At 50.3% G+C, this 8,345-nt stretch overlaps 1 long non-coding RNA gene across 1 annotated transcript; it reads right to left on the bottom strand.

Annotated features, from left to right (window-relative positions):
• Window positions 1-3,852: 3,852 nt before the first annotated feature.
• Window positions 3,853-6,916, bottom strand: LOC100272695 (uncharacterized). The gene is made up of 2 exons (NR_159987.1): window positions 5,320-6,916; window positions 3,853-4,547 (listed from the first exon to the last, which is right to left on the bottom strand). It is a non-coding gene; the product is annotated as an uncharacterized lncRNA (long non-coding RNA).
• Window positions 6,917-8,345: the final 1,429 nt, after the last annotated feature.

Here is an 8,345-nt window from a genome sequence, read left to right on the forward strand (position 1 = left end):
AAAATGTGTATGATGAAGGGTTTTCACCCTCATCACCTTTGAGTAGGGATGATCAGGGACTCCCTGGTTTAGGGGAGGGCCTAAGGTGATGGCTCAGCTAGTTTAGGTGTGAGCAGAAGGATTGTCCCCTCACATAAGGACTAGTTTGTCATCCTTCACTACCTGTACTCATGATAAGTACAACCACTCGAGACTGTATGGGCAGTCACTCAATTTGAACTCGTACGGTCCAAACCCCAGAGTTATGAAGGCTGGGGAGCACCGGGAGGATAAGGAGGGGGAATGTTTTGTCCAGTTTGGACATGGCGGTGGCTTGACTCCTTCCGGTATAACAGCTAAGGTAAGGACGTGCGAGGAAAGAAAAAGATTCGGTTTTGGGTCTCACTAGCTATGAGATCACAGAGCCGGACTAGTGGGTAAAGTGTACACCTCTGCGCACAGTTTGAAAACCTATTCGAATAGTCTGTGTCTACATGTAACACCCCGAGCGTCCACAAACACCCCGGAATGCTACTAAACAACACTTTTGCCATCTATATATAAAATTTCGGCAGCATCCCCTTTGCAAAATTGCATAAACGAGGGGGCAACAGTGTATAAACATATATCATGACAAAAACATACTAAGTACTATTAATCGGCTAGCAAAGAGAAGTTAAACATACGACATGAACTGAATTAACTAGTGCGCACGACTAGTTAAAAAAACAAACTTCCTTTGACAATAAATTTCTAATTAAATCATGGCTGCACCTCGGCAGCGCTATTGTGAGAGTGAAAGTGGACGTGCTGCTACTCCCCTCATTCCCAACATGTATCAAGTACCTGCATTGAGTAATGCAAGAGTGAGATGACACATCTCAGCATGTAAAATAATATCAAACTGTTTAACCACATAAGAACATTGTTTTACCACCACTTGATTCCACAACCTTCTTATTACGAAGGTGCAGCACGTATACAACGTACAACACACCTAGTCACCACACCTCGCAGGTAGAAACCACAATAGTAACATAGTAATGTCACACTTCATATATATATACCTCATGAGTGCAAATGTCTGCAAATGCAAGAATGACTTCTGCCTTCATACCTCTAAGGATATGAAGTCGCATCGTACCCCTCCTCGGGCAACGTACGATGCTAAAAATGTACCGGTACGGTCGGACCATAAGATCACGACATAACTTCAAAATGCAAGATGGATGATGCGATGTGCATGTCATTGTCGGGGACCATAATTAGGGGTACCCTCAAGGCTCCTAATTCTCAGCTGGTAACCCCCATCAGCATAAAGCTGCAAAGGCCTGATGGGTGCGATTAAGTCAGGGATCGGTCCATACGAGGGACTCGATCACGCCTCACCCGAGCCTGGCCTCGGACAAGGGCAGCCGACCTCGGAGGATCTCCGTCTCGCCCGAGGCCCCCCTCAGCGGCGAACGTGTTCCCGGCTCGCCCGAGGCCCTGTCTTCGCCAAGAAGCAACCCTGACCAAATCGCCGCGCCGACCGACCAAGCCGCAGGAGCATTTAATGCAAAGGTGGCCTGACACCTTTATCCTGACACGCGCCCCCCAGAGCCGAAGTGACCGCCGTCACTTCGCCGCTCCCCTGACCGGCCTGGCAGAAAGACAGCGTCGCCTGCGCCGCTCCGACTGCGGTGCCACTTGACAGAGTAAGGCTGACAGGCAGTCAGGCCCGGCCGTAGGCACCATAGGAAACTCCGCTCCGCCCGACCCAGGGCTCGGACTCGGGCTAAGCCCCGGAAGACGGCGAACTCCGCTCCGCCCGACCCAGGGCTCGGACTCAAGCTAAGCCCCGGAAGACGGCGAACTCCGCTCCGCCCGACCCAGGGCTCGGACTCGGGCTAAGCCCCGGAAGACGGCGAACTCCGCTCCGCCCGACCCAGGGCTCGAACTCGGGCTAAGCCCCGGAAGACGGCGAACTCCGCTCCGCCCGACCCAGGGCTCAGACTCGGGCTCGGCCCCAGAAGACGACGAACTCCGCTTCGCCCGACCCCAGGGCTCGGACTCCGCCCCGGCATCAGCCGGCAATCTCCGCTCCGCCCGACCCAGGGCTCGGACTCGGGCTCGGCCCCAGAAGACGACGAACTCCGCTTCGCCCGACCCCAGGGCTCGGACTTCGCCCCGGCATCAGCCGGCGATCTCCGCCTCGCCCGAACCAGGGGCTCAGACTCGACCTCGGCCATGGAAGGCAGACTCGACCTCGACTTCGGAGGAGCTTCCACGTCGCCCAACCTAGGGCGCAGACCAGCCACGACAACAGGAGGCGCCATCATCACCCTACTCCGAACTGACTCGGGCCACGGGGAACAAGACCGGCGTCCCATCTGACTCGCTCCGCCAGATAGGCAATGATGGCGCCCCGCATACTCTGTGACGACGGCGGCTCTCAGCCCCCTTACGAAAGCAAAAGGACGTCAGCAAGGACTCAACAGCTCCGACAGCTGTCCCTCCGCCAGGCTCCATCGCTCCTCCGACGGCCACGACATCACACCAGCAGGGTGCCAAAATCTCTCCGGCTGCCACGACGGCATGTACTTAGGGCACTAGCTCTCCTCCGCTAGACATGTAGCACTCTGCTACACCCGCCATTATACACCTGGATCCTCTCCTTACGCCTATAGAAGGAAGGACCAGGGCCCTCTTAGAGAGGGTTGGCCGCGCGGGGACGAGGACGAGACAGGCGCTCGCGTGAGGCCGCTCGCTCCCTCTCCCGCGTGGACGCTTGTAACCCCCTACTGCAAGCGCACCCGACCTGGGCGCGGGACGAACACGAAGGCCACGGGATTCTCACCTCTCTCACGCCAGTCTCCGGCTACCTCGCTTCCCCCCTTCGCGCTCGGCCTCGCGCTCGACCCATCTAGGCTGAGGCACGCGGCGACATTCACTCGTCGGCCTAGGGACTGTGGCAGAACCTCCCAAGTTATTGGGCCCACATGCACCTGTCCTTGTCTCAAAGACCTCAGACAGCTATGCATGTGCACCAGATAACTTAACAGGATCCGTCCGAGTGTCCCAAGGACCCCAGATAAACCACTTACAACCAGGATCGCAAGACTAAGTAAACACAAATCACACACCAACATTTTGCAGCGGAAAATCTTATTACCAAATTTTACAAGTTACAACAAGTTTACATTGTATTTATCGGAGTGATTACAAAAGTGGTTCAAAGGAATAACTTTGAGATGTTATAAATTATTTGTAAGTTTGAAATATATGCTAGCTCATGTGACCATCCTCAATAAGAAGTATAGAAGAATTACTTAGACTTATAAGAAGACCAAGCCCACCGGCACTTAACACCATCAACAACAGCACAAAACTATAACCTGAAAAACAACAGGGAATAAAACCCTGAGTATGGAATTACTCAGCAAGACTTACCCGACTAAAGAAAAGACTCTCAAGGGTATGCTGGCTAGAGGGATTCAAGGTGTGGCTTATCAAGAATCAAAGACTCTGTTTTGCAGAAGAGCTTACTAGTAGTAAATCCTTATGCCAAAATTTTACTTCACAAGTTTAGTATTTTTCCTGAATCTAGATATGCCTAATCTAGAGCATCCACTTGTCCTGGTCTAGCTTTCTTTTAGCCAATTCATATTTCACTTGTCAACTACGATGAGTGGTCGGAGGGTAGAGTCTCCATGACCGAGGAGCAACGACGATTTGAATCGATTATACCCAGCTGGGGATCCCTAACCACACGACATATGTAGCACTTAACCCTTGCATATGTCAACCGTTCCCACGGATCCTCCACGACGTGAACCGGTCCGCGCTACCCGGGAGCACAGTACTCCTCCATCCAGCCTCTAGCCAGGAGGGTACACGCTACTCCCACCATCTCCCACGCCCAGTGCGCGGTTGTCTTTTCACGTATGGAATAGCCGGGTTCAGGCTTACCGGAGCATGTGGCTAGTTGCAAGGTCTCCACCACAACAGGCCTACATCGAACGATCCTTAATTGACACAGACGGGCGACCACATCTGCTCAGCGTCTGGTCTAGATGTATTCAAACCATTTTCCCATTTTTGGTACCCGGCAGGGGTACTCTTTTCCAAATGATGAACCCACTCCGGCCGAAGTGGAATCATCACCATAAGTTTGCTTTGATTTTTGAAACGAAAGGCCCATAACCAATGTTCCACAATCATTCTTTTTGAAAACAAATGATTTTTCAGTTTCTAAGCAGGGCTAAGCATTATCAGTTCTTTTTATAAAACTGGGATTAAGGAGTTTCCAAGGAATGGTAATGCATCAATTGTTTATCACACAACTCCTATCACCTAATGCATCAGATAAGGTGAAAAAGCATTTAAAACACAAGGAAGGGGCAAATGCACCGGGGCTTGCCTGGAAGAAACACTAGGTTAGTGTTTGTTAGACATCGATCACTTGACGATCATCCTTTTCCTAACACTTGATCAGGCAGGTTCATTCATCAGCATCTCCATGCGGAGTAGCCCGCGCTTGGGGTCGACTTGAGTCATCTTCCGCATCACGTGATTAATTATCGCACCTGAATGAAATGCACGATGCACATGAATGCATATTAACAGAAATAGCACAAATCTAAATAGTGTTATACGATAGCGCATTAAACACCTAGTGGCGAGGCGTTGTATAATTTTATACTAAAACACTAGTTATCGATGTACGACTGAGCGCAATAAGTACGCTTCTCTAGATTAACCGACTCTAACGCAAACATCATGAAATAACAAACAATACATATTTAATATAATTAGCCTAAACACAACTTATCAGCTAATTAATTAGAACACTAAACCTATCCTACTCATCACCTACACATCTCATATGTATATATTTATATAAACCAATACACTATATACGATGAAGCATTTTAATAAACAATTAATACAACCACAACGCACGGTTACTACCATCCAGAGAACTGACGTAACTAATATAACTAATTAATCCAAGCCTTGAACTAATAATAAAAACTAGCGTACCAGTGTACTATTACTAGTCACTATTACTAGTCGATACAAAATTCGTGAGAACGGCGATGATTTCAGTTCATACTATCCATCAAACATTAAGCACGCGATGAACAACGTCCTTCCCGTCATCGCCCAACGGCTAGAATTTCCCTCCTATCATCGACTCCCTAATATCACACACCCTAACGACATAATAACGAATCAATCCATAATTACCAAGTGCACACCTCGCATTACTAGTATTTCTAACTTAATCGTATACGTATACGAAGTGTCTTATTTTACGATCATAAAACCGATAATAAAAATAGTGAATCGGCTCACCACATCACAACTCGACTTGGTAGTTGCCTGACGACGGCCTTCAGCTGAAGTCCTCGGTCGCACATCTGACGAGCGTGACCAACGAGCTAAGGCTGAGGCGAAGCTTGACGACGAGATCGAATAGGGGATGGTGAGCAAGAGGCAGCGACCAAAGACCGAAGCACATAACACGACGGACATACTTAGCCACGGCGAGGCCGACCGACGAGGGAAAACAAGAAACACGACGGTGAGTCGATGAGCTGAAGATTGGGAGCGACAGCCGGTGAGGAGATTATCTCCAAAGAGCCGCGCGAGGGAAGCTAAAAATTAATCCAACAGTGGTTCCGCGGCAAACAATGGCCGGGTCTGAGGGGCCAGCAATTACTTGAACATGGTTGATGGTGAGGTCTGCCGGTAGAGAATATCGGCACACATCGCGACACGACGATCGCGCTGAGTTTCAAAATCACGCGCGCGAGATCAGACCGGAACTGAGGACAAGCGAACAGAGAGGAACATGTCTGGGAGTTCAACGGCGATGGGGATGCTGATGCCGCGGATGTGAACACAACCGCCGCATACCGCGTGAGGACACGGAAGTCAGAGCGACAACGACGCAGCGACCTCGACACTAAACACCGGAGCTCGACGATGTCACGGCGTAGCAGGAAATAACAACTCCACGATGGTCGGCGAGACAAGTCCGGCGATGACGAGACACTCTATGCCGTCGGGCCGAGCCGTGCTGCGTGACGCTGGGCATCGAGCAGAGACCGAGCTGGAGCTAGGCGTGACACGGAAGGACAGACGGCCATCTGGGCAGCGCGCAGCCGCACGCAACGAGTGGAGCAGGAGCCAGGGACACGACAGCAGGGAGGAGCAGGAAGGTTAGACGACCAAGCGCCGTCTCCCGCGGCGAGCACCGACGAGCAGCAGGCATGGCCATGGATGGAGGAGCTGGAGCGCCGGCAGAGGGCAGAGATGGAGCAGGGAACTCGGCCAGGAAAGGGACTCGGAACCGGGCGCGGCGGCTAAACGCAGGGCGAGCCATGGAGATGGGCGCCGAGATCCATGGATGCAGGGAGGAGGGAGGAGCTCGCAGGCTAGCTGGGGATGGAGGAGGAGAAATCCACGCGCGCCATAGAAGGGCTTCGACAGGGACAGGGCGCTGCTGGGAAATGGAGGGAGAGAAGCAAGGGGGCAGCTAGGCTCTTGGCCGACCGGAGTTGGAGGAGGAAGCCGCGGCCTGAACGCCGGCGAGCCAGGCGCGGCCATGGCTGGGGAAGAGGAACAGCAGGCGATTTGGAGCGCGGCGTGCTTGAAGATGGAGCAGAGGAAGCAGTGCAGAGAAGGAACGCGGGGCACAGGGAAGCGCGCGTCATGGCTGGGAGGATCTGGGGCGAGCTGCGCGCGTGCAGAAGGCAGGGAGAGCGCGGGAGGGCCTGAGGAGAAGACGAGGGAGGCGGCCAGCACGACGACCCCAGAGTACACGCGGCCAGCGAACGGCGGCATGGGATAAGAACAGCAGATGAGCGGCGCAGGGGAAAAAAAATCCAGCGACGGATGTAGACGATGGCTGGAAGAAGAAGAGGATAAGGCAGCCGAAGAAGAAAAATATCAGGAGAACCTCTCTTTTCCTATCGCATTCACCTTTTATTTGTTCTTTTGACCATTTCTCCATATAGTACTTACGAAAGGCTGGAAAGCAGCAGGGGTATTTTCATCTCGTGGTAAGCAGGAACAAGAGATGCACGGGAGTGTAGTAAAGCATGTCATGGGCGGTGAAAAAAATCGGAGAGAAAGCAGCTGGAATTTTTCTCAGATTTTTCCCCATTTTCTGTTTATTTTATGAATAAAATTGCAGATGTTTTAGATCATGATTTTTAGCGATGAACAAAGAGTCGACGCGCTATACGGCAACCAGGTACACACTTCATTTTCCGAATCAAGAAACGGAAAAATCAGATAAACAACAATTTAGATGGTTCTGGCTAAACCTCGTTTGGATAATTTTCGTGACTAGTCTGGGCACGGTGTAAACGGACCAGATTAAAACGAGTTCGGCTTCGGTATTTTAATCTGCTCTGCATGATCCGACCGAAATTAGCCGAAACCAGATCCACTAATGTATACGCGATTTCGTCGTCAAAACAGCGTGCTGAAGGATAAATTGGATCATATCCTCGCGCACGATTTTTCTCGGACAATACACGATTCAGATTATTTTGCCCCGAACATTTTAGTCGTTGAGTCCAAATTAATTTGTTCGGGATAAAATCATCCGAGTGGGTCGGGCTTCCGAATTCGTATTCGCGCGAGCGATAAATTTTAAATAATCATCGGACGCACCGATTTCCGGAATGACGATGTTCCGAATATTACGAAAATTTAGGACGAGCCCGAATAGATAAAAATGATGTCGAACTCGCGACAGACGGAACAGATGCGATATTAAAATCGCGATAGGCGAAGATGATTAAAATTTTAGCATCCGTTTTACCCACTAATATTACATGCTTAAATCCATACTCGTTGTCGAGCGGAATATAAACACCTAGGGTGTTACAACCCTCCCCCCTTAAAAGAATCTCGTCCCGAGATTCGGAACGAAAGACTTCTAAGAGTAGAGAAGCATGTAACTCTGTCCATATCAGTGACAACAAAGGCAGTTCCAAACAAAGGCGAGTGTCTCATAATGTTGTTTCTCTAGTGGACATAACATGTATCGCCTTAAACTAATTCAGAGATATCCACCAATAGAGACGCTGTCTGCCAGAAGAACACATAAGGTTCCATGTGTGCAGTTTGCTTTTTCTAATGACACTGTACTATCTGAGTTTGTTGAGCGAGCGGCAAATACGCGATTTTACCCAAACAGAACCAGATGCAACCTCTTGGGTAACACACAGAAGGAGGTTTACCAACAAGTGGTCACGATAAGTTTATAGCACACGAGACGGGTGTGAATGTCGAATAACATCACAGTTAATTCGTGTTAGCCAGAAAATCCAAGTCCATAAAAATGATAAAGACTTGAAAAATCA

Source organism: Zea mays, chromosome 8 (genome assembly GCF_902167145.1).
Source record: "Zea mays cultivar B73 chromosome 8, Zm-B73-REFERENCE-NAM-5.0, whole genome shotgun sequence".
NCBI classification, from domain to species: Eukaryota; Viridiplantae; Streptophyta; class Magnoliopsida; order Poales; family Poaceae; genus Zea; species Zea mays.